Consider the following 26,957-nt stretch of genomic DNA (forward strand, 5'->3'; position numbering starts at 1 on the left):
AGATGCAGATCAGATCTGGCGCTGCTGTGGCTGTGGCGAAGGCTGGCAGCTGTAGCTCCCATTCGACCCCTAGCCTGGGAACCTCCATAGGTGCAGCCCTAAAAAGCAAAAAAAATAAAATAAAATAAAATAGTCTAATGAGGGACGTGTGAGGGGCAGAAATGAAACAGGATTGGCCGTTATAGAAGAGCGTTGAGCTGGTTAATGGTACCCTCACCTGTTATGACTACGCTCTCTACATCTAGATATGTTTGAAAATTTCAATACTAAAAAAAAAAAAAAAAAAAGTAGAAAGATAGTATCATTAGTGTGGATGTGCAGGAAATTTAATAGTACATTTTACATTTTTAATAATTTCAGTTTTTCAAAAATATACCTTATGTTTTAAAGTTTTTTGGACACAAGATTAATCTTGGGTTTGTTGTTCAGCAAGGAAAATAAAACACACAAATGCAAAAACCAGTATGAAGTGGCCAACACCGTGCCCAACATAGACACAAACTGCCTCAATGCTGATGGCCTTTTCCCTTCCCAAGATAGAGAAGATATACACATTCTCTGGAAAATGAGCCAGCTTTTCAGAAAATAAATAAACATAATCCCAACTCACCAGTGTTTAGGGCTTTCCCTCCGTTTTTTTCTTGAGGCCCATCAGCATCATTAGAAGGCAAACCTAGGAATTCCCACTGTGGGGCAATGGGACCAGTGGCGTCTCTGGACCGCTGGGACACAGGTTCAATCCCTCACCTGGCACAGCAAGTTAAGGATCCAATGTGGCATAGGTCGCAACTGTGACGTGGACCTGATTCCTGGCCTGGGAACTCTGTATGCCTTTGGGGTGGCAAAAAAAAAAAAAGGCAAACCTAGAGAAGGAAAAAGAAGCTATGAGAAACCTGGGCTCCCATGGTGCCCCTGGAGCAGCTCCTCCACCCCTGAAATGAAGAAGTCGGCCCTTTCCACAGCTGTGGTCACTAAGGCAGCAGCAGTGAACCTGGAGCCCCGAGACCCCCCTTCCCCTCTTCAGACCCTCAACAGCGCTCACCTTTTGCCTGATGATTCTGAGCCACAGTCTTCATGGTCTCCACGTCTCCGCTGTTCTCCAAAGGCCACACCTCCTCCTAGTCCTGCTCCCCCAGGCAGAAGGATCAGGCAACGTCATGGCCCTAGGGCCAGCCCAAGTATTTGCCTTGAAATCCTGCCAGGAGGCCTTCTAGAAGTTACCTCAACTCAAGATCAATTTCCACTGCCTGGTCTGATTCCTCCAAAATTTACATGTCAAAGCCCATCTTGTTTCCCTGCAGCCAGGACCTGTGGGATGGAGAAGCCACGTGATGCTGCTGGGACCCTGCTTGGGGCCCTAAGCCTACGCCTCTTCAGCAGAGGCCCTGACCTCTCATACTCTCCTCATTCAATACACGTGAAGTCTCAGTCCTCGGGGTTCTTTGCATTTTCCTTTACCTCATTCCTTTCTGGCCTGTAGGCTCTTTGCAGTAGGTTTTATCATTATTCCCAAATATCTGTTTCTCTATATAATTCTCTGCCCCTGACATCAGCCTTGATCTCATAACTTGCCTTGAACAATGAAATGCGACTGAAAGTGACAGTATCAAAAGCACTGCATTATTCCACCATCTCTCATGTTCTGATAGCAAATCTTGAGGAAAGGTTGACCTACTTAAAAATAAAATAAAATAAAATAAAATAAACTTCAAAAGCCAGTGAGGAAGAGGTGGATATATTTTATTACACATCAATTAAAAAGTTCAGTTTAGGAGTTTCCATCGTGGTTCAGCAGAAACAATCTGACTAGCACCCATGAGGATGTAGGTTCAATCCCTGGCCTTGCTCAGTGGGTTAAGGATCTGGCACTGCCATGAGCTGTGGTGTAGGTCACAGACGTGGCTCAGATCTGGCATTGCTGTGACTGTGGCATAGGCCAGTGGCTACAGCTCTGATTTGACCCCTAGCCTGGGAACCTCCATACACCATGGGTACGGCCCTAAAAAGACCAAAAAAAAAAAAAATTGGTTTAACAAGGACCCTTTTAGAAAAGATAGGAGGTGGAGAGCAGGGTTTAAATATGTATGTTTAATCTCTGATCATCTTCTCATAAAAAATATTGGAGGATATATAGGATGGATAAACAACAAGATCCTACTGTATGTACGGCACAGAGAATTATATTCAATATCCTGTGATCAACAATTGTGGAAAAGAATATTTGAAGACTATATATAACTGAATCACTTTGCTGGACAGCAGAAATCAACTATACTTCAATAAAATTTTTTCTTGGCTACGTCTGTGGCATGAAGAAGCCCCCAGGCCAGGGATTGAACCCATGCCACAGAAGCAACCCAAGATGCTGCAGTGACAATCAATGCCGAATCCTTAACCCCACTGGGCCACAAGGGAACTCCAATACAATTTTTTTTTTTTTTTACTGGAGGTATACGAAGAAAGTTAATAAAACTGATCTATGGTAGATAAACCTATCTTTGAGCTGTCATGATTGTATCCTAGAATCCAAAAGTCCAAATAAAAACTAGAAGTAGTAGCAGCTCATACAACTCAATATCAAAAACGAAACAATTCAATTAAAAAATGGGCAGAAGAGGAGCTCCCATCGTGGCACAGTGAAAATGAACCCAACTAGGAACCACGAGGTTGCGGGTTCGATCCCTGGCCTCACTCAGTGGTTTAAGGATCTGGCATTGCTGTGAGCTGTGGTGTAGGTCACAGACTCAGCTCAGATCTGATGTTGCTGTGGCTGTGGCATAGGCCGGCAGCTGTAGCTTTGATTTGACCCATAGCCTGGGAACTTCCACATGCCGCAGGTGAGGCCCTAAAAAAATGACAAACAACACAAAAAAATGGTGAATCACTCTGTTGTATCCTTGAAACTTATATAAGAATATAAATCAACTGTACCTCGATTAATAAGAAAATAGAAGGAGTAAGTTAAGATCACCTGCAGCCTGGCAGCATGCTGGTTGTGATTTCATTAGGAGTGAAAGGAGAAATTGTTGGAGAATTCTGAGCAGAGGAAATACATGATTGCTTTACAGTTTAAAAGCTCTCTCTGGGAGTTCTCATCGTGGCGCAGTGGTTAACGAATCTGACTAGGAACCATGGGGTTGCGGGTTCGATCCCTGGCCTTGCCCAGTGGGTTGGGGATCTGGCGTTGCCGTGAGCTGTGGTGTGGGTCAAAGACACAGCTTGGATCCCACGTGGCTGCGCTGTAGGCCAGCGGCTATAGCTCTGGTTAGATCCCTAGCCTGGGAACCTCCATGTGCCGCAAGAGCGGCCCAAGAAATGGCAAAAAGACAAAATAAATAAAAATAAAAAAATAAAATAAAAGCTCGCTCTGGCTGGTAAACTAGGAAAAAAACTTAAGGAGACAGTATAGAGGCAAGTAAATCCACTTAAAGATTGCTGAAATAACCCCAGGGAGAGACAACGGAGATTTGGATCAAAGAGAAACAGTGGGGTTAGTGAGTAGCAGTCACATCCTGAAATTCTTTATTCTGTGTAAGTTGGGGGGGGTTGGATCAAGTAAGCAGCATAATCATTATTTTTGCCTCAGAGGAACAACTCAAAAGGCAGGATGAAAGGTGAACCAGAAAGTGGAGAAGACATGAAATCTGGGTAGCAGCGCAGCAGAGCTGAAAGGCGGGAAAAGAATAAAGCAGAATCCAAGACAGAATTGAGAGGACTCCATAGCTAATCAGGTCGATGGGAAACTCGGAAACAAGGCAGCAAAAAGTCAAAGCTCCAGTTCACTACAAAGGGTGGAAGCTGCAGTCACTACCAGAGATCAGTCACAGGTAAAGAGAAAAGGAAGAGAAAAAGAATTTGCCTCCTTGAATTCCAGAAACTTCCCCCTCTCCTGCATCTCACCTGAACTCTTAAGCATGCAGGCTTTGGCTCTTGGGAGTCATGCTCCGAGATGGCGAGGCAAGGTGAGAGTGTCTGCTTAGCAGGGGTGGGGGATGGAGGGCTGGCAGAATTCCACACCTCTGATGGGCAGGTAGCAGAGGTGAGGGCCCATGGGCAGAACTGGTTTGCACGGAACATCCGAGCCTCGTAAGGCGACACTTAGGCTTGGCCCAGGAGAACACGACATCACCACATCCATCAATTCTGATGTGGACAACTCAAATCACAGCACCTATGAGGAGTTTCCAAGACCAGCTCCTGGAGGACCTGAAGGACCACCACCTAGACCCCCTCCTAATGGTGAAAGCCAAGGTGATGGACCTCAGCAGAGACCGCCCCCACCAAGACACCAGTATCATCACCATCCTCCCCCACCTCCTCCTGAGACCACCACCAAGCACCCCCACTCAGGGTGCAGACCACAAAGACCTCCCCAAGGCCAGCCACCCCGTAATTTGGAATTCAATGATGAAAATGAGTAAGAAGCTACCGGTCATTCAGAAAGCCAGGACATTGGAACAAGGCAGTCTATCTGCAATTTATCCATAAAATAATCAGCATCCCCAAAAAAAAAAAAAAGTGCAGGGTCTGAACTTGTAAAATGACTTTTTTTCCTTTTTTTGCCTTTTTCTATAGAATGACATTTTTAAAAGAAATGGGAAATGTTTAAAGCAAACAGAATTAAGAAGACATTAAGGAATTACTGGGTATTTTTTGGTTTTTTGGGGTTTTTTTGGTTTTGGTTTTGGTTGGGTTTTTTTTTTTTTTTTTTTTGCATTTTAGGGCCACACCCACAGCATATGGAAGTTCTCAAGCTAGGGACTGAATTGGAGCTACAGCTACCAGCCAATGCCACGGCCACAGCAACACGGGATTCAAGCCGCATTTGCTACCTACACCGGAGCTCATGACATTGCTGGATCCCCCATCCACTGAGCAAGCCTAGGGATCAAACCCGCATCCTCACAGATACTAGTCGGATTCCTTTCCACTGTACCACCATGGGAACTCCAGGAATTATTGTTAATTTTATTTAGTGTGTAATAATAATTTTATTATTGTGATCACATTTTCAAAGACAGTCCTTCCCAATAGAATTGCTTATGAAAGTATTTACAGGTAAAATGACATGTCTGGGATTTGCTTTCAAATACTTTAGTCAGGAAAATAAAAAATAAGGGATGAGGGACTTGGAATGAAATAAGAATTGCAGGATGTTGGTTATTGATCGAGCTTCAAACCCTGACTCCACCTGATCCCAGCCAAGTGACACAGTAAATGTCGCTTACCCTCTGCAACATGCCACTTCTTCTGTAATTGGCAGTTTTGATTCCTAACTTTCAGTGCTGAGGGAATAAAATATTACAGAGATTGTAAAGCCCAGTACCTGGCAAAGAACAACTGCCCAATAAATGGCAGTTATCAGTTTTTTATTTCACAAGAGCTGTCCTGAGTATCCAGCAACCAGGATGAAATGTTGCTGGGACAAGGGCGGTCGTCATGTGAATGACAGCTCTCATCTGGGGTAGTATTTCCTGCAAAGACCCTTTTTCTGCCCTGGCATCCTGTAGAAACAAGCAGGTCCTCTGAGCCTCCAATGGGACCCTGGCAGGGCACCAAACATCATGACGAGAAAATGAAATTTACCCAAGGTCTGGAGAACAGAAGACACTGCAGAAACATGGAAGCTGAGTGGTACCCACCTGCAAGAAGTCCCCTCCAACTCTACACAATTCTCTCTGAACAGGCAGGGATGCGAGGGGAACCTGAGGATGAAACAGGCAGTGTGAGCTTCAGGATGGTCTCTTGACTCCTAGAAACTTAGACTAAAAATCCTCAAGCTTAAAATGAGCAGTGCTCCTCTTCTAAAACAAACAAACAAACAAATAAACAACCAACCAAACCCCTCAGATCTATTAAAGAAGAATGTAGACAACTTCCTGGGGACAGAGTCAGATATGGGCATCAGAAAACAGCCTGACCCTGCTATTAAATAGGGAAATTGGAGCACCCAATGTGGCTCATCAGGTTAAGAATCCAATATAGCACCCGTGAGGATGCAGGTTCAATTCCTGGCCTCACTCAGTGGGTTAAGGATCCGGCATTGCAGCAAGCTGCAGCATAGGTCACAGGTGCAGCTTGGATCTGGCGTTGCTGTGGCTGTGGCATAGGCCAGTAGCTGCAGTTCTGATTCGACCCCTAGCCTGGGAATTTCCATATGACACGGGTGCAGCCCTAAAGAAGAAAAAGAAAAAAAAAAAATAGAGAAATCATCCTTTATTAGCAGTGGTAATGATAAACACTTATTAAATTCTTACTTTACACCAGGGACAATTCCAGGCAGCACACAAGTTTTGCCTCTCAAAGGCCCCATGAGTTAGGTCTTCTGATAAACACAGGCAGAGTTATAAATCTTGCCCAAGGTAACAGAGCGAGAAAGCACCTAGATTTGATCCCTAGCTGTGGAGTGCTGTGCCCTTAGCCAGTTGGGTGAGTGGTCATGTCAGTGATGGCCAACCCCTATGGGGTGTGGCAGTTCTCAAAGTGTATCCACACACAAGTTGAGGGGATATACACAAAATAAGGCTGTCTGTGAATCGATAAATGCTGAATCTGATGCCAGGTCCATGTGAGTTTACTGTGCTGTTCTACTGGGTGGGTTAAAAACTTGTCCTTACTGCTACTTGGGCCTCACCAGATACCAGAAGTGATTTTGGATAGTCGGCCAACAGCCCTCAGAGGTCCCCACCCTACCTAACCCCTGGTAAGTCCCAAACTAAAGGTGTGACTCCCAACATATGAGAGAAAAGCATTCAACGAAAGGGAGACTTAGCCAAACTAGCCACTTCCATTACAGCCAAACCTGGGATCTTGGTTATAAAGCAGAGTGGGCCCAGGACGAGGACACACCCTAGGACAACAGGTCCCAGAGAAGCAGACCTGTCCCCACTCAAAAAAACCACCTAGATGCAGGCCCCAGCACTGGAGGATGTCTGTCCCAGGCCCAAACCTCCCCACTTCTTAAAAACGCTAGGGATTCCATGGGAGTTCCCATGGTGACACAGCAGAAATGAATCTGACGAGTATCCATGAGGGTGCAGGTTCGATCCCTGGCCTTGATCAGTGGGTCAGGGATCCAGTGTTGCTGTGAGCTGCTGTGTAGGTTGTAGACAGCCTTGCTGTGGCGTAAAGCTGGCAGCTGTAACTCTGATTCGACCGACCCCTAGCCTGGGAACTTCCATATGCCATGGGCGTGGCCCTAAAAAGAAAAATAAATAAATAAATAAATAGAGACGCAGCACCCAAGTAAGTGCTCCTGATTTCGGCCAACAGGAGGACCTCAGTGGCCTTCTTTCAGGAAGAAATTCAACAAAGAGATTAAGATTGTAAAGGTACAGAGTTTATTGGAAGCACAGTACTGTGTAAAGAGATCAAAGAAGTTTATTTAGGGCAGTGAGGAGCAAACAGGGGCAGTTTTGGTTGTTAATATCTTCTGGGGTTTGGTTGAGGGTGATGCCCCCTTTTCCCCTCCTCTATGATGTCATCTATAATTCCTTATTTGAACTTCCATGGACTCCATCTGAATCCTTCCAATAAGCACCTAAACCAAACCCACAGTGGGTGGGGATTGGTGGGGGGGATGTCAAAATGCAATGCTAATAGTATTATAATGAGATTATAATGAGGCCAAGGTTACTAGAGGTTGACTTGAGACCCCATCTGTGCATGTGTCTGGCTGGGAACTCTCCTGGACCTCAAGAATTTGAAGACTGAGGGGGGCTGCCTCGTCTTTCAGCCAGTTAAGGCTCATTGACCAGATAGTTTATCTCAAAGGGTCAGCAGGAAACTGGCTGCAGCAGGTTAACCCCAAACCTAGCTCCTACCCCAAAGCACATGCTCCATAGCTTCCATGGTCAGCGTGTCTTGCTCAGGTGTTACAAAAAGTTTCTGTTTTAGATGCCATTTGTCCATGCATCACAGCCTCGTTAAGTGCAAACCCAGGAGGTGGCTTTGCCTTCTGCCTGTCGACTCAAAAGAATATGCACAACCTAAAAGCTGAGAGTTGTTTTATTTGGGGGTGGGGGGGGGATGAGAACTATAACCCAGGAGGCAGCATTTCAAAATTCCACTCCTAAGAGGCTGGAGGGAATGTCGGTGTATATGTGACTTTTGGTGAAGAGGGGAGGTCCATGCAACCAAGCACACATTTTACAAAACTTTGGAACTAGTCTCCGGGTTACAGCTAGTCACGAGGAGCGGGTGTTACCATGAAGGATTTTAGTGCTTTTCTAGATTTGAAGAGATACAAGAATTGGGCTCATAAAATCTTCTCCTGAAAACATCTATCTGAAAGCCTGTTCTGCCAGGTTTTCCCAGAGAGCAGAGTGCCTCACTCCTAATCTCCACCCTGAGCTCCTTTCAGGGTGTCAAGGGTCAGCAGCTGCAGTGGTTCAGAACTCAATCCACACAGAGGCAAATTCAAGTGCAATCTCCAATTCATATGCCTAATTCCTATACACAGGAGGCTGGGGGGAGGGACGGGCAGGGCGCCTGTCTTTCCAGCCTCACTCCCAAGCCAAAAAACATCCAGAGGTTTATAGCCCTAACCGCCCCAACTCTCCACCCCATGGATGTCTATCCGGCCCTTTCTGAACTCATCCCTATAGCCCAAATAAACGTCAGGGATGCGCGCTGGAGCTGCCCCCTAATCTGAAATTGCTTGGCGCAGATTATACCCACCTCCCTTTTCAAAAAAGAAAACTGAGTTCCAGGTCTCTCACCCCAGCAGAAGGAAGGTCTGCAAAGCGAACGGCAATTCAGGAATTCCCGGCTAAAGGAGTCTCAACCCAATTTTCCAACCGAAAGGCGCGCCTGGAGCCCCGCCCTCTTCAAGTACAGAACCTCACGAGCCCACCGGCCGGAGCGGCCACACTTCTCCCCGGGTCTCAACCCTAGGCCCTCCTCCCGCATGGGAGAGACACCAAGGGGCCAACTGCTGGGCAGGCCTCGCTCACCTGGGCCAGAGTGACATCTCCATCCTGCCGCCGCAGCTCATCTATGCCAGGACTGCAGTTCCCAGAATCCTCACGGACTCCCTTCTCACTGGCCTTCCTGGAGCCCCTTCTGACCCGCGCGGTTAATTTACTAGGACAGTGGCTATTGTAGTGACAGCGTCCCGGCCTCTACTCATAAAATACCGGTGCATGAACAGGCAGGGGTTCCCGAGTCAAATCTCAGTTCCCTCTGCCTGTTCGCCTGAAAGACTACACTCCCCAGAAGCCTCTGCGGCAGCCTCCTCTACGGCTTCCGGCCCCGCCCTCGGCGCCCTGGGGGCTCTACCCAGCGAAAGCTTCTGGGGTTGACTTATACGGCGGGTCAGGCCTTCAAATTGCAGGCTTTTCAGCTTTGGGCAGGTTTTTAGCTCTCGTGACCAAGCTAAATTCCCTGGACTTAGGCTCTGCAATATATACACCGTCTTCCTCGAGCACCATCTTTGGCGCCATGCTGCCCGCGCATTCCTGTATTCACTCCCATTTTATTTTCGTGGAAAACAGACAGGGAAAGCAATGCAGTCTCACAAGGTCTCTTGAACCTCAACTTCAGCGCTCTTTGAATGCTGTGTAGTCATTTTCCCCTTGCCGAAGTCCTCAAAGTTAGCGAAAAGTTCTCATCCAGTTTCTGGAGGATGGAAGCCTCGTTCAGGCTGGAGTCTGGCTCTTCCGGCCTTTTACCTAGGATCCTGGTTAAGAGCTAAGCTAGTACTTCAGCTAGCAACAGCCAATTGGGTTTTTGCAAAGCTGAGCGAGTTCAGTTCTTAGGAAGAGTCTTTAAATTGTAATGGTAACTGAAAAATAGTTTTCAATGTTGCCATTTCCTTGTGAAACCTATTGGTAAATCAGGTGCCCCTTTGATATGTATGTGAATCTTTTTAAAAGCTAAGAAGTATGTTGCCAGCTTTAGGACCTAGGAATGTTTTTCTTAAAGGCCTGGAAGTTACCTCTTTGAAATGTAAACCGTTAAGGAAGATATTGCCCTATCTTGCTGTCACTGGAAATTTTGTTTCCTTGCCTAGCTCTGAGCTGTAATCTCCTTGTCACAGAGAAGTTTTATTTTTCTTTCAAATAAAGATAATTAGCACAGGTAGCTACCCCCAATTACCAGGTGAATTTAGTATGAACTGTGAAAAAAGGATGTATAGTAAACAACGTTGTAAAATTGAAACTGCACAACTGATTGGGACTTGAGCGAACGGCTGGAACTTGAACCCAGCCAAAACCCAGACTGGGACTTGAATTCATGGTCTTTTAATTAGAATCATTCACCTGGTGTCAGGACTTATTGAGGCCCAGGTCCTTTGTGTCTCAGTACAGAAGGAAATCAGAGAGAGGCAAAGTGATAGGCAAGAAGGCAATTTATGAACATAGGACACTTGCGAGGGATATAAGCAGGCAGGCAAGGAGGCTGTGCCTCAAGAATTAAGCTGGTTACATTTTTATGATCAAAGTCATGCTTTTATTGATGACTCTATAGTTAAGCAAGGCTGCTTCCTTTCACCATGTTCTGATAGCTTTCTTGAGTGGTTATTAGAGTTGTCCCCTCAAAGTTCCCTCTATCAACAATCCCCTAGTGGGATTATTTTTTTTTTCATTTTTTAAAGTTTTATTGAAGTATAGTTTATTTACAAGGTTGAGATAATTACCCTAGTGGTAATAAACTACCTTTGCAACTTTAACGAGCAGGACCCTTTGGGGCCTTCTCAGGGCAGGCCCTTCCCCTGCTTTAGCTCCTCTCTGATGTATAACATGTATCTTGCTGGAGGTTTACAGGAACATCATGACCTGACCTCTGTGCAGCTGCAAAAATAAAGGGTTTCTCGGAGTTCCGGTCGTGGCTCAGTGGTTAACGAATCCGGCTAGGAACCATGAGGTTGCGGGTTCGATCCCTGGCCTTCCTCAGCGGGTTAAGGATCTGGCATTGCCATGAGCTATGGTGTAGGTCACAGAGGTGGCTCAGATCCCACGTTGCTGTGGCTCTGGTGTAGGCCAGTGGCTGCAGCTCCAATTAGACCCCTAGCCTGGGAACCTCCATATGCTGCAGGTGCGGCCCTAGAAAAGGCAAAAAGACCAAATAAATAAATAAATAAATAAAGGGTTTCTCACCAAGAAGTGTGCAACAACCAACCACAGCCCTCCCTCACTTTGCCTTTAAAAATGCTTTGCAGGAGTTCCCGTCGTGGCGCTGTGGTTAACGAATCCGACTAGGAACCATGAGGTTGCAGGTTCGGTCCCTGCCCTTGCTCAGCGGGTTAAGGATTCAACGTTGCTGTGAGCTGTGGTGTAGGTTGCAGATGTGGCTCGGATCCTGCGTTGCTCTGGCTCTGGCTTAGGCCGGTGGCTACAGCTCCGATTGGACCCCTAGCCTGGGAACCTCCATATGCCGCGGGAGCGGCCCAAGAAATAGCAAAAAAGACACACACACACACAAAAAAATGCTTTGCAGGGGTTCCCATTGTGGCTCAATGGAAACAAATCTGACTAGCATCCATGCAGACGCAGGTTCAATCCCTGGGCTTGCTCAATGGGTTAAGGATCCAATATTGCCATGAGCTGTGGTGTAGCTCGCACACACGTGGCTCATACCCCGCGTTGCTGTGGCTGTGGTGTGGGCTGGCAGCTGCTGCTCCAATTCGACCCCTAGCCTGGGAACCTCCACATGCCGAGAGTGTGGCCCTAAAAAGACAAAATAAATAAATAAAAATGCTTTGCAATTTTGGTTTGGGAAGTTTGGGATATTTTGGGTGTATAAGCCACCTATCTCCTTACATGGCCTGCAATAAACATTTCTCTGCTCCAAACTATATTTCGGTTTGTTTTGGCCTCCCTGTGTGTTGGGCATGTGGACTTGTGCTAACATAACTATCCTACTCTATCCCTATCAAATTCTTCGTATAAGAGGACAAATTACCATTAACCTTGAGAACATGTTTGTGATGGGTTGTATCCGCTCAACTATAAAAAGAGTGGGATTCTGTCTTTGCAGTCTCAGCAGATTGCCTATGATATGTTTCACAGTGTGGTTTTACACTTATTCAATAAGAAAACTGTTTTCTTTTCCACATTTGTGGAGAGGACTATCTGGGTTGATGGGCAATTTTATTTTAGATTTTTCTCCAACACCCTCTCTCCTCCCACCCTCTCATTTCTCTTCACATTCTGGATGCTGTGACTGAACTCGGGGCTGGCTGCTCACCGCTTGAAAATCAATACTCAAGAGGCAAGTGTTGGGAGAAACAGAAAACATTGCTTTTAATCAGAAAGCTGGCAATCTGGGGAGAAGTTGGATGCGTATCCCAAAACCCAAAGACTTTCTGCTCGGTCATGCAAGTTTTCAAAGGGAAAAGAGGAAGTAATATCACTGAGCTAGAAGATCAGATTTGTTTGTCTCCTTCTCCCACTTCATGCAGACTTGACTCCTCGTGGGCTTTCTTTAGATGTGGTTTTTTTGCTCAAGGGGAAGGTTGGGAAGAGATCTGGCCATCTGTTAATTACTTTTTCTTCATTTCTACTTCTTTGCTCTATGGAAAGAACCATCAGGATAGACAAAACATTTTGTGATCAAAAGATTTGAGAGGTGTGGTTGGGCCAGAGATAAGTAGAACATGTAGGTTCCTGGTGTAAGGTTAGTTACAATATGGTTTTGCTAAAGTGACAAGACAAAAGGAGCCTCTTTCAGATCGTGCTTTCCTGCCAAAGCCTCTTAAAACATCAGCCTTCTGGAGTTCCCGTCGTGGCGCAGTGGTTAACGAATCCGACTAGGAACCATGAGGTTGAGGGTTCGGTCCCTGCCCTTGCTCAGTGGGTTAACGATCCGGCGTTGCCGTGAGCTGTGGTGTAGGTCGCAGATGTGGCTCTGGCATAGGCCGGTGGCTACAGCTCCGATTCAACCCCTAGCCTGGGAACCTCCATATGCCGTGGGAGCGGCCCAAAGAAATAGCGAAAAGACAAAAAATAAATAAATAAAAAATAAGGTCTATTTAAAAAAAAAAAAAAATCAGCCTTCTGAGAATGAAACCCAGCAGAACCTGAGTTCCTGTCACGGCTCAGTGGTTAAAGAATCCAACTAGGAACCACGAGGTCGCGGGTTCGATCCCTGGCCTCGATCTGTGGGTTAAGGATCCGGCATTGCTGTGAGCTATGGTGTAGCTCGCAGACGCGGCTCGGATCCTGCGTTGCTGTGGCTGTGGTGTAGGCCGGCGGTGACAGTTCCAATTCGACCCCTAACCTGGGAACCTCCATATGCAGCAGGTGCGGCCCTAGAAAAGACCAAAAAAAAAAAAAAAAAAGAGAGAGAGAGAAAAGAAAGAAACCCCTATGGGGTTCCTGACTTGGATACTCATAACAGTGTTTCTGAGCTCTTCTGCGGAACTAAAACCCCCAACAAATGGAAGATCTTAACTACTCAAGGAAGCATTCTTCAAGGTTTAGGATTTAGAGGGGAGGAAAGGATGAATGGGCAGAGCACGGAGAATTTTTAGAGCAGTGGAACCGAGGCAAGAGATAGAAGGGCTCCAGGCTAGACATTAACAACCAGCCTCCTGTTTATACTTTTTGAGGCAGGAGACAGGTACGCTCCAGGACAGACATATAATCAGCCACTTATTTATACTTCAAGATAGAAAAAAAAATAGGAACAAGGTAAATAACTGAAATTTGCCTTCTGTGGACACTTTAAACAATGGAAGTGGCAGGGGCAGAGAGAGGCGAAGCCCTGCTTGGGCAAAAAGATCAAGAGGTCACCTACTTCCCATCCTCAGGGTCAGGGAGACCCCACTGACACCTACACAGAAAGACTCCTCAGGGTTAGAAAGGGAGGGGGCGTTATATCATAGTAAGTCCCGGTAACCTTCCCACAAGCCCTTGCACTGGAATCTCTATTGGCTGAAAGATGCACACCTACCTCAGGAAGGGCCCTGGGTTAAATTAGTTGTGAGACACAAATTGGCCAAAGGAAAACAAAGACCTGGTAGAATTTCCCCTATGTAAGTGACTTAAATCACCCCTTTGGCCTGCTTTCCACTAGCAGGCGTCCACACTCCTCTCTGAGCGCGCTGTTTTGCTTCTAAACTGCCTCCCTGTGTGCTTTTCTACATGTTGTACTGTGTCTCTAATAATAGACTTTGTGCCCATGTTTACAGTCTTTGCCTGCTTGAAACATTCTTGCTTTCTATAAGGGCAAGAATCATGGCAACTCCTTTTTTTTTTTTTTTTTTTTTGCCTTTTAGGGCCACACCTGCGGCATATGGAGGTTCCCAGGCTAGGGGTCAAATTGGAGCTACAGCTGCTGGCCTACAGCACAGCCACAGCAACACAGGATCCAAGCCAAGTCTGTGACCTACACCACAGCTCGCAGCAACACCCGATCCTTAACCCACTAAGCGAGGCCAGGGATGGAACCTTGCATCCTCATGGATGCTAGCCAGATTCGTTAACCACTGAGCCATGGCAGGAACTCCAGGGCAACTCCATTTTTAACCTCTACCCCCTGGTGGTCTAGCAGCTAGGATTCCTGGTTTTCACACAGGCTGCCCAGTTTCTATTCCTGAGCAGGGAATTAAGATCTCACTTCAAGCCATCACTCACCTCTGTCTCTCCAAGAGCAGAACTATTGTGTATGATACCATCGTGGTGGCTAAATGTCCTTATACTTTTTTTCAAGGCCTGTAGAATATGCAACACGAAGAGTGAAACCTAATGCAAACTATGAACTGTGGGTGATAACAGTATTTCAGTGTAAGTTCACCAACTGTAACAAATGTACTGTTGTGTGGATTTTGATAGCAGAGGAGGCAGGGCATATATAAGGTAGGATGTATATGGAAAACCTCTGTACCTTACACTCAGTTTTACTGTGAGCCTAAAATTGATTTAAAAAAAAAAAAAGTCTATTTTTAAAACAGAAAACAAAATGCAGAGTTTTTCCTCACCCTTGCCAGCTTGCCCTCCCTGGCTCAATAGTGACCTTGAGGATGATAGCCTGTACTCACGGGGTAGGACCCTGGTTCCTGCTTCCAGAGGAAACAGAGCAGAAGAATTATATTTGTTCCAACCTTTTGGAATTTACCTGAAGGACTGACACAGGCACCTGCCTATGTTTGATCTAACTCAGTTATGACTAGTAACCTTCCTGTTACTAGTCAAATCAAAGTTATATGAATCCAGTCATAATTCATACAATATGAATCCAATAATGTAAAGAAGCTTAATATTATTATATATGTGTGTGTATCATATATATTTTTATATATGTATATATGTTATATATATATTAAAGAAACAGTGTTTATAAACACAAGCTCAATCATGCCACTAAATTTCTTATTGCTGGTTAGAATAAGCTGGAATTAACGTAAACGTTAAACAAACCAAATGAGAAATATACATTTATCGCATTCTTCTTCCTATGTGTTAAAGCTACTTGTGACATTTGTAAAACTGAACTCAAATCACCTATTGTTCTTTTTTTAAGTATCATTGATTCACAATGTTGAATAATTGAATCACTGAGCTCTGAGGTCCAGATTCAGATCAAATTTGAAGTCTGAGGTCCATATCCAAGGAACTGGTCCAGGCCCAAGGAACCAGATTTTAGATACAGGTTCAAGTCCAAAGTTCAAATCTGAAGTCCAGTTCCAAAGTTCAGGTACTAGGTCCGTAGTCCATTTCCAAGGTCCAGATCCAGATCCAACACTAGGTCCAGTGCAGAGGTCTGGTGTCTAAGTTTTAGATCCAGGTCTAAAGTCCAAGGTCCAGGTAAAATCCATGCTAAAGTCCAGGTCCATAGTCTAGGGGGTCATGATTAAGGTTTGGCTCCAAATTCCAGGTCTATTCTAGTTTCAAGGAACAAGGTCTACTTCCAAGGCTTAGATCCACATTCTGGCCCAAAGGCCAATGACTAAGCCTAAAGCTTAGTTCTCCATCAAAGGTAAAGGCATAATGCAGAGATCCAATATCCAAGCCTAATTCCAGATGGACAATCCTGCAAACATCAGCCTGCCAGGCTGAACCAAGCTTGATTTCATTTGTAATTCCAACTAAGTTGCTCTATCTCACCCTAATCAGAGACCATGGAGAAGGATACACCCAAACATGCATAACTCTAACAACAAGGAGGAGGCTGCACTTGTAACGTATGAATGGTATTAAACTTGATTTCACAGAAAATGCCTCATGTGAACTTGAGTTGCTCTCCCTATAAAAACATAGATTTGGGAAGTGTGGTAGTTAATTTTGTGCGTCAACCTGGAGAGGGTTTTGGGGCCTTCAGACTGGAACTGCATCATTGCCTCTTTGGGGTCTCTGGCTGGCCAGTCCACACTGCAGGTTTCAGACTTGCCTGCCTCCATAATCGTGTGAGCCAATTCCTTATATTAAACCTCCATCTATACAAACACACACACACACACACACACACACACACACACACACACACACACACACACACACACCTGGTTTTATTTCTCTAGAGAACACAGACTAATACAGGAAGGATCATAGATTCTGAGCTTATTTGATATAAATAGCTCGGATTCATCTAAACATGCTCTAGCTCACAGTGACATATTTCATTTCAAATGTTCCTGAACCTGAACCTTAGTTGAAGGTGTGATTTTTCTGCCTGTTTTCAATTATCTGCTTAGTTTCGTATAGATTTTTATCTAAATCACCATAGGAAGTTATCTAGATAGAAAGGTATGATTCTGACATTGTTGTCACTTAAACTGCTTAGTTCATCCTAGTCACAAAATAAGGAAAGTCGCAAATTAAGGAAATTAAGAGAACATGTGATTGGGAGCTTATTTTTCTCTAAAACAGCTTAGATTTGTGTGATTAGGCTGTAAATCATTTATATATTTGCATTATCTCACTCCTTCATACTTCTGGAGAAAGGAATATCTGGGTTTTTGCTCCTATACAAATGTACTGCTTGGTCATGCAAAGTTTCATCTGTATTTTCACTAACTTCACATTATACGGCAATACGTTTTACTTAAGGAACTAAATCTGCCTCTGAGCTAGGTTTCACTAACACTGCTTAGCTGCACCTTATCCTTGGAGTTCTCTTGTAGCACAGCAGGTTAAGGATCTGACACCGTCACTGCATCAGTTTGGGTCACTGCTATGGTGCAGGTTCAGTCTCTGGCCCGGGAACTTCTATACGCCACAGATGCTGCAAATAAAAAAAAAATGCACCTTATTCTAATGTAATTTGAGATTGTGTGTTTGTGTCATATATGTATTTGTGAGCCAGTGTGTATATATAAAGTTTATATATCACTTATGAAGATTATACATTTCATTTATAATGGATGTGTGATGCTTTTGAGCTTGATTTCACATATACTGCCTAATTTGGACCAGGTATATTCTAACTCCCTAAGTAGTTACAGTTTTCTGGGGGGGGGAGGGGTTGGCCACACCTACTGCCAATGCTCCCAGGCCAGTGACTGAACCTGCACCACAGCAGTGACCTGAGCCACCACAGTGACAACACCAGATACTTAACCTGCTGAGCCACCCAGGAACTCCAGTTACAGTTACTCTTGAGAACAATGTCTGATTCTGAGCCTGTTCTTAATAATATGCTGCTTAAATTTTTGACTAAATACACTCTAACTCCACCCTAAGGAGAAGGGGACCCAGCAGGAAACTCAGCTAGGAAGATCGCCAGTTGGCTCTGGTTCCAGCAATTTGATTGGCACCCCATGAACAATACTTGTGAACATAGGAACCTGTCTTCTGCAGGGAAAACTAGTGACTTGGACTATGGGGCAAGGGGCACAAGTGTAGCCTCTGAAGCAGAATACAGGGAACAGTCACTGGCAGCACAAGTTGGCACTTAGACTGTGGATCTGAAATGGGGACTTGGCCTCTAGAAGAGGGACTGGGACTTAGGCTCTGGGGCCAGCATTATAGGCTCACCTCTGGGAGAGGTGGGGACTGCCTTTGGAACCAAAATCCAGACTTAGCCTCTAGAAGGGGGATTGTGGACCTAAGCTCTGGGCAGAGCTCCTGGATTAAGAAGCAAAGACTTAGACCTGGGTGAAGGAAGCAGGATGCAGGCTCTGTGGCAACAGGTGACTGCTGCAGCCAAAACTGGCACTCAACCTCTGTAGGGGGACTTGCAGACCTAGCCAGTGGGGCATGTGGTGGAGGGAGAGTAGGGTCTTTACCTTCTGGTGTGGGGAGTAGGGTCTTAACCTCTGAAATGGGAGTTTGGGACTTGAGTTTCTGGAGCTGAAATATGGACTCAACCTCTGGATGAGGAAGCAGGGTCATAGTTACTGCTGGTTTCCATCAAACTAGCTTGTATCTGTGCTGAGGATAAGAGGGGCCTTTGTGCCAGGCCAGAGCAGCTCCCCCTAGCGAGGGAAGCAGGAAATTTTGAGGTGAGTGTGTTTTTCTGAGCTTGTTTGCCTATATAAAATGTATAAAGTACTTCTGAAGCTGTTTGAATGAATGCGTTCGAGCTTGATTTCATAGAAGCTCATTGATACACTCGAAGGTATCCTAAAAGGGTCCTTTTGAGAACATTTGAGTCTATACTTGTTTTATTACCAACTGTTCCCTATGAATTCTCTCTAAGGAGCAATAAGAAGTTTCATTTGAAGTGAGTGAGTGATTTTGAGCATGATTTCACTTAAAATGCCGAGTATTGAATATAAGTATTCTAATTTCTCACAGGGTAAATTAAAGAATAATGACATATTTCCTAATACTGCTGAGATAGATTTAAATTCATTCCAACTCATTCTTGTTTGATTTCCCTCAGCATTAGAAGTTTCCTTAGAGGGGCCTGTCTGATTCTTAGCTTGTTTACAAGCATACTGTTTGTAGAGATACTGCTTATTTGCACACATCATTTCATCTTTATTTTCACTAACTCAACATAACAAGGTACTTTTGACTTACATAAAAATGTGTGATTCACACTGTTTTTACTTAATTTGCTCTAATTTACACAAAGATAGTACTTGTCAGGTGACAGTGTTTCTGAGCTTATTTGCCCCCTAAAAAATTTACATAGCACTTTAAAGATCATACATTTTCTTTTAAATGAATGATTTTGAGCTTGATTTCACATAAACCAATTTATTCTAATTTCCTGTGCCAGGTTAGAATTTTTTGTTTTCTTTTCAGGGCCACATCCACAGCATATGGAAGTTCCCAGGCTAGGGGGCGAACTGGAGCTGTAGCTTCTGGCCTAACCACAGCCACAGCAATGTAGGATCTGAGCCACATCTGCAACCTACACCACAACTCACAGCAACGCAGGATCCCTAACCCACTGAGCAAGGCCAGGGATCCAACCTGTGTTCTCATGGATGGTAGTCAGATTCCTTAACCGCTGAGACACCACAGGCACTCCCAGGTTAGCTTTGAGAATACAGCTCAGATGTATCTTAATTTGTGTTTACTTGTAATAAGATATTTAGTTTGAGATGTTTCTGAGTTAATTTGTTAATTTGCCTTCTGGAGCGAATGTGCGCTAGCTCACAATAGTCAATATGGTTTGGTTTTCATTTTAACATAAACTGCTTGGTTCCATTTATAGTTTACACAAGTTACTTTTGTGATCAAATATCTGAGCCTTGGTGTTCTCTTGTGGCACAGCTGGTTAAGGAACCAGCGTGGTCACTGCAGCATCTCGGGCCTCTCCTGCGGCGTGGGCTTGATCCCTATCCTGGGAACTTCCACCTGCCCTGGGCGAGCCCCACCCCTCCCTCCCCAAATCTGAGCCTTTTTAAATTATCTGCTTAGATTCATGTAAAGTTGCTCTAACTCACAACAAATTCTTACCTTTGCAAAGAGCGTGTGATTCTGCTAGTTCTCACGTGTAACAAACTCTGGTAGTATCTCCCCGCTCCGCCACCCACTAAGGCCCTGATCGCCCTGGCAGAGACTGGTTCTGGTTCTGGCTCAGTCTGTCCCGGGTTTGCCTCAACGGCCAATTCCCAGATTGGCCGTCAGGGGGCGCCCGCCAGCCAGGGACGAAGGCACAATTTCTCCCCTCCGACGGGGTGGGAGGGCCTCGGGAACCTCAAGGTGAGAGGAGGGGCCCTTGCAGGGGGTGTGAGACCCTTTAGCCCCGCCCCTGGCCCGCTGGCCTCCCTCACCTGGCACCTGTTCTAAGGCGGGGGGACGGAGAGCGCAGAGTCTGACCTGCGGCCCAGACCCGGGCGTCCGCGGAGGGCGCAGGGCCTTTTAGGGGGCACCATCCGCACAGCTGGCCCCAGGGACCCTGGTCCCTGTTTAGACGCTGAGTCCCTCTCTCAAAGTCCATCTGGATTCCTGCTGACAACGCCCAACGCGTAATCCCTGCTCTCCCTCCAGCGGCTAGGGTCCCTCTGTTCCCTCAGGCTCCCGAACTGTTCACCCCGGAGGCGGAATTCGGAATTTTTGACCCATGGTCTAAATCCTGACCTTTGGCTGGGGAGACTAAGACCTATGTCACCCTCCCTTCGCCCCAACCTCAAAGGCTAAGTGTTAATGGCCAGCGACCCGGTCCCCACTTTTTGCCCAGGGCTGAAGTCCGCATTTCGGTGGCCTCTGTGTCCCAACTTTTACAAGCCTTCATAGGGAGGCGCCGGACCAAAGAGCCAGGAGGGGACCAGCTGGCGGGAAGCCCCAGGCGCCCCAGGAGTTGCTGAAGGGGTGGGAGGGGCTTGTTCCTGGACTGGACGAAGGGAGATGAAGCCCCACGCAGTGCTCACCCCCTCCGCAAGCTGGCGCTGCTGCCTCCCTCCTTCTGGACCTGGGGCAAGTGGCTGAGAACTTTCCCCAGGAAAGGGGTACAGCAGGGCAAGTGCAAACTATAGTCGCAGTCAGCCCCAAATTAGAAAAACGTAATGAAGCAGTCACCTCTGAAAAGCAGAGGCAAGTGTTATATCAGTGTACCGAAACCCACTGATCTGTATACTTCAAAAGGGTGAAATGTTTGGTAAAGTTGTTATTTAAAAAAATAAAATCTTGGAGTTCCCGTCGTGGCGTAGTGGTTAACGAATCCGACTAGGAACCATGAGGTTGCGGGTTCTATCCCTGCCCTTGCTCAGTGGGTTGACGATCCGGCGTTGCCCTGAGCTGTGGTGTAGGTTGCAGACGCGGCTCGGATCCCGCGTTGCTGTGGCTCTGGCGTAGGCCGGTGGCTACAGCTCCGATTCAACCCCTAGCCTGGGAAGCTCCATGTGCCTCGGGAGCGGCCCAAAGAAATAGCAAAAAGACAACAACAACAACAACAAAAATCTTTGTTAGACCCCAGTTCTTATCCTCTACTCCTGCAGAAGCTTCAACATTGACTCCCTGGAGAGGCTGACAAAGTGAGAGGCCCAGGATTGAGGGGTGGTAGACAGAGCTGAGGGCAAAATGAGGAACCACACAAAACAGAGAAGGGAGTGAAAAGCCACATATGGAGAGTGGGACTCCCAGCTTGCCTCTCTTATCTCAGCTTCCCAAACACTGGTGGTCAAGGTTATTTTCCTCAGGCAAGAGACGGGAAGTCTGCCCTGTCAAGAAGAAAAGGTACACAGACCTCAAGTGGGTGTCTCTTATCCCTGCTCCGTCGCCCTGGAACAGTGACTCTCAACCCCTCTCCCCCCAACTTTAACCCCACGGGCCACTTGGCAATATCTGGAGATCTTGTTGGTTGTCTCATGGGCAGAGGCCAGGGATGCGGCAAGTCACTGGACAGCTCCCACATAAAGAATTATCTTGTCCTGGAGTTTCCACTGTGGCTCAGTACAAAAGAGTTCCCATTGAGGCTCATCGGTAATGAACCTGACGAGCATCCACGAGGTTGCAGATTCGATCCCTGACCTCACTCAGTGGGTTAAGGATCCAGCATTGACATGAGCTGTGGTGTAGGTCGCAGACACGGCTCAGATCCCAAGGTCCTGTGGCTGCGGCTGTAGGCTGGCGGCTGTAGCTCCAATTCGACTCCTAGCATATGGAACTTCCAAATGCCTCTGGTGTGGCCCTGACAAATAACTAAATAAACAAAAAGAAAAAAAGAATGAGCACTCAAGAGAGTTTACCTCAGTCACTGAGAAAGATAAGTGCTGTCCCCTACAGACTTGCGAATCGCAGCGAGTGAGGTCCCCCTGCACCTTCCGTCTCCCTTTCTGTGGTCCAAGGTGCATGGTCCCCTCACAGCATTCCATCCCCTCAGCTGATAGTTTCCCAGGGATCTTAAACCAGGGGGGATCTACAGTTTGGTAAAGGTCTTTTTTTCCACCCCAAACTGCACGTGATTGCCTTGACATTCTAGTTTATAGATGAGCTAGGAGGAGTGAGCCCTAGAAACAAAGTGGCAGGTGGCAATCAAAAACTCAGGGAGGAGTTCCTGTAGCGGCGCAGTGGTTAACAAATCCGACTAGGAACCATGAGGTTGCGGGTTCGGTCCCTGCCCTTGCTCAGTGGGTTAAGGATCCGGCATTGCCTTGAGCTGTGGTGTAGGTTGCAGACGCGGCTCAGATCCCGCGTTGCTGTGGCTCTGTCGTAGGCTGGTGGCTACAGCTCCGATTCGACCCCTAGCCTGGGAACCTCCATATGCCGCGGGTGTGGCCCAAGAAATGTCAAAAAGACAAAAAAAAAAAAAAAACTCAGGGAAGGGGTGCAGGGCACAAGCAGCCAAGAAACTTCGAGGCATTAAATTGTCCCTGTTGGGAATTTCCTGCTCTGCAAACTGGGTTATCCACAAACCACTGCCAAAAAGATCAGCTCTGCACACCTCGACCTGGGCTTAGTGTGCCTCTGTGGGCTGGAGGAGGAGCTGATGCCCGCCAGAGTTGCATGGGCCTGAGGAAGCTCAGCAGAGGCCAGAGGTGGGTAATAACAGGGCAATGGGGAGAGTATCATGGCAGGTGCTTTAAGGAGCAGAGGAAAGGACCGGCCAGGCCTCTGCTCTGGTAAAAGTGGGGCTGTGTGCAAGGTCACCCCTCTGAACTCTTCAGGGCTTCCTGTGTTTCCGGCATAGCCACATTCCTGTCTCTATCCCCAAAAGACCCTTGTCGGATTCGCAGAGTCACCCCCACCAAACAGATGAAGAAATGGAGGGTCTTGCCACTGACTGATACATAATGGGGACTGAAGAAGGATTTGTCATCTGTCTGCATCAGGTGACATCTGTAAATTCTTGCTTGTGAGGAGCATTCCAGTGGTTAATTGTCCTTATCCTCTATGGGCAGAAGTAACAGGGTCTCGGAATCTTGGCTCCCCAGCTCTCTTTGCCTTACTCTGCCTCCTGGGGCGGAGGGGGAAGAAGTTGGCACACAAAACCCATGGCCCAGGACACTGCTTGGCTGCAGTTTTCCTTGTGGCCCCAGCCGATACCTGGCCAGAATCATCCCCTCCCTAGGAGTAATGCTCCCTTGGGTCCCAAACACCCAGGTGTGCATCTTTCTTGCTGACTAAGAGCCCAGAATGGCAGACATGACTCAGTGGATCCTTGCAAACAGTGCTCTGCCCACCTTGCCTGCTGATGGAGGAACCAAGAGGCTGCCCAAAGGAGCCCTACTCATGATACATGCCCCAAAGCTGGTAGCTGCTGTCCAGATCTCCGTGGCCCCGCCACTGCCGGGCACCACAGACTTCCCACAGGGAGCACCTACTGAGGCGGAGGGTACGCAGCGGCCAAGGCACAGTTCACCTTATCCAGCGAGGCCATTCCCTCCTGTCACTGGATCCTCTCCATTGTGCTGCTTTACAACATTCTGTGAGTGACACTGGATGTTTGTAAGCAGATACCCAGAGCTAATGATATAGAGAGATGTTTTTTTAATCGGGGAGCTAAATTAACAAGGTAGTCCAAGAAGTTTCCCCGTCGATGAGGGATTTCGAGAAAAAAACACCACCGGATTTGGATGCCCTGTGACTTTTGGGTGAAATTGCAGCTGTCATGGGGAACAGGCTTGTGGTTGCCAAGGGGGAGGGGGAGGGGGATGGAGGGGGATGGTCTGGGAATTTGGGGTTACTAGATGCAAACTATTGCCTTTGGAATGCATAAGCAGTGAGATCCTGCTGGGTAACCCTGGCAACTATATCTAGTCCCTTATGATGGAGCATGATAATGTGAGAAAAAAGAATGTATATATGCATGTGTGACTGGGTCAGCTTGCTGTACAGTAGAAAATTGACAGAACACTGTCAACCAGCTGTAATGGAAAACAAAATAAAAATCATTAAAAAATAAAATAAAATAAAGAAATTGCAGATACCATGCTGTTATAGTTGTGTTGATCTCTCAGATCAAGCAAAACACCCATGAAAGAGAATTACTGCAGGGCTTACCACCCTTAGCCCTAGCCATAGACATACTCACCATTGTGATGAAACATTAGAACACACCCCTCCAATATTATTACTCTTCAGAGCCCTGTTTAGTTATGCTGAGTTGAATGTCCAATAAACGTAACTCGAGCATTAATTAGCTAAGACCTGGGTTGAGCCGAAAGAAAAGAAAAGGAATATTTTATGAAAAGTAAAAAGATGTGGTTTTGCACCACCTGCTTTGGACTCATGGTCCTCAAAGTAGGTTGTTTTTCTTAAAACTTTCAAATATGTGAAATCAAGAGATTTCTCCTTATAGTCATGGTGAATTCACCATAAAGAAAAGGCGAATCTTAAAGCAAAACTCCAGGCAGGAGGAGAGAAGGAATTTCTATGACGCTCAAAGGGCCTCCCCAGACACCAGACCCCGGGTGACAAGGACTGGGACAGAGTCCATTCTCAGGGGTGAAGCGTGGAGCTCTGCCTCCCTGCGTCCCCATAAGGAGTAGAGCTTGTCTTCCCACAGCGCTTCTCGGGAGGATGTCAGGTACACCACCTCTTTATCCTCTGAAAGAAAGCTGCCACCTGTCCCTGGTGTGTCCACATCCTGTGTGCTGGCCACCCTGGAGCAGTGGCAGCACTGCAAGGAGGATAAAAGCCAGAATCAGACATTTGGCAAAGTGCTGACCATCCCAGATGGACTTAGAAATGCCACCGGAAAGGAGTATAAAGCACGTGGGCACCAGTGTAACTGTAAGACACAAGCCAGCTGCCTGGAAAGATCTTGCATGGCCATGGCTGCCCACTGCCCTGCAACCATTGGAGGCCACAGGGTTGATCTCACAGCATGGCTGATCTCTCCCACTGGTGGCTGAGGTTGGATATTGTTTTCTTTTTTCTTTCTTCATTTTTTTCTTTTTATGGCCACACCTATGGCATATGGAAATTCCCGGGCTAGGGGTTGAATCAGAGCTGCAGCTGCCAGCCTATACCACAGTCACAGCAACATCATATCAGAGCCGCATCTGTGACCTTCACCACAGCCTGTGGCAACGCTGGGTCCTTAATCCTCTAAGCGAGGCCAAGGATTGAAGCTGCATCCTTACAGACACTGCATCAGGTTCTTAACCAGCTGCCTGCTGAGTCACAACGGGAACTCCTGGATATTGTTTTCTAACCCTCTATATCCAATGGCTAGATTTCCTCAAGGATGCCAAAACCTTTAGAAGTCAATGACTCAGCATCACAGAGATGAGTCACCTGCTTCTAACCCTCTGCTTGTTGGAGACTCTTGTGCCCTTGATCAGGACCCTCCAGGCTGGAGTTCCCATCATGGCTCAGTGGTAAGGAAACTGACTAGTATCCATGAGGATGCGGATTCAGTCCCTGGCCTCGCTCAGTGGTCGCCATGAGCTGTGGTGTAGGTCGCAGATGAGGCTTGGATCTGGCATTGCTGTGGCTGTGGCGTAGGCTGGCAGCTACAGCTCGGATTAGACCCCTAGCGTGGGAACCTCCATAAACCAGGGGGTGCACCCCTCACAGGACCAAAAAAAACAAAAGAACAAAACAAAAACAAAACGAACAAACAAAAACCCCTCCAGGGTCCTGGATCCTTGAGAAGTGACTGCAAGTCTCTTCCACAGTCTGCCCATCCTGCCCGTCAGCCCCACCCGCTCCAGGCCACACCTCACACTTACCCAGCAGCGCCACCCAAGGACACAGGCAGGACTTCTTGCCCTGTCCTTGCTGTTTCCTCGGCCCAAGATTACCCTCCCTTTGCCTCCCCTCCTCACATCTAAAACTCAGCTCAGCTCAACACACTGCTTCCTGGAGGTCCGCTGATCCCTCCCCACAAATGGGACAGATACCGCCTTTCTTCTAGCATCATGGAGAGTCAAGGGCCACCTCACACTTGAGGGAACACAGCGGCGGGAGAGAGATCCAAGTTGTCAAGTGGCGTCTACGCAATCAGAGCCACAGGAAGTGGGTTGGAGACTGGTTTGGGCTCTGTGAATGCAAACAACCGAAACTTGTATATATGTGGCTGGCCACCTGGGAAGGACCGCTCTGGGTGAGCCCTCTGTGTCTGTGAAGCTTTCATAAACAGGCACCAGAATGAGCTGTCCCAAAAGCCAGCGCGTGTGTCAGGGGAAAGTGCAGCTTAAAGAGGGAGTGAGTGCCGCATCCCGGGAGGTGCTGGACTCATGCCTGCAAAACCACTCACTCCCCCGCCCCACCCCTGTCCTCTAGCAGGAGGGAGACAAAGAGAAATTCCCAAGGACTGATAATGATGCCCAGCGGTAGTCCTGGGAATCTGCATTTTAAACAGAAGCCCTGGTGGGAACCTCTGGTGCCTCTCCCAACCAGGAACCCAAGACCGAGGGCGAGAGACCTGGGATGCTCTTCACACCTCTCCTGGTTGGGGTGTGAGTGGCATCACCACCAGGAAATGAGCTGGCAGCTTCTGGCCCCTTCAGGGCCCCTCCATGTGTAAGCGATGCCTGAAATGTGAGGCCACACCGCCCCTTTGCAGGGAAACCCAAGCGGAGGAGTGTGCAGCTGGATTGAAGGGCTGGGCACTCGCCGCCTCCCTCCGCGCCTCGCCTCGCTCCCAAAATTCACTCGCCTCCACGTTCAATCTCAAAGCAGCCGAGCAGTCCTAGCTGCCAGGAACAGAGTCCCAGCCACCATGAGGGC

General features: G+C 47.1%; 1 long non-coding RNA gene across 2 annotated transcripts; it reads right to left on the minus strand.

Annotated features, from left to right (window-relative positions):
* Positions 1-305: 305 nt before the first annotated feature.
* Positions 306-9,198, minus strand: LOC125122743 (uncharacterized). Of its 2 annotated transcripts, none has more exons than XR_007133883.1 (4): positions 8,955-9,198; positions 5,643-5,705; positions 1,043-1,308; positions 306-747 (listed from the first exon to the last, which is right to left on the minus strand). It is a non-coding gene; the product is annotated as an uncharacterized LOC125122743 (long non-coding RNA). The 2 variants fall into 2 exon arrangements; XR_007133884.1 differs by lacking the exon at positions 306-747 and adding an exon at positions 826-863.
* Positions 9,199-26,957: the final 17,759 nt, after the last annotated feature.

The sequence above is a fragment of the Phacochoerus africanus genome, chromosome 3, assembly GCF_016906955.1.
Source record: "Phacochoerus africanus isolate WHEZ1 chromosome 3, ROS_Pafr_v1, whole genome shotgun sequence".
NCBI lineage: Eukaryota > Metazoa > Chordata > Mammalia > Artiodactyla > Suidae > Phacochoerus > Phacochoerus africanus.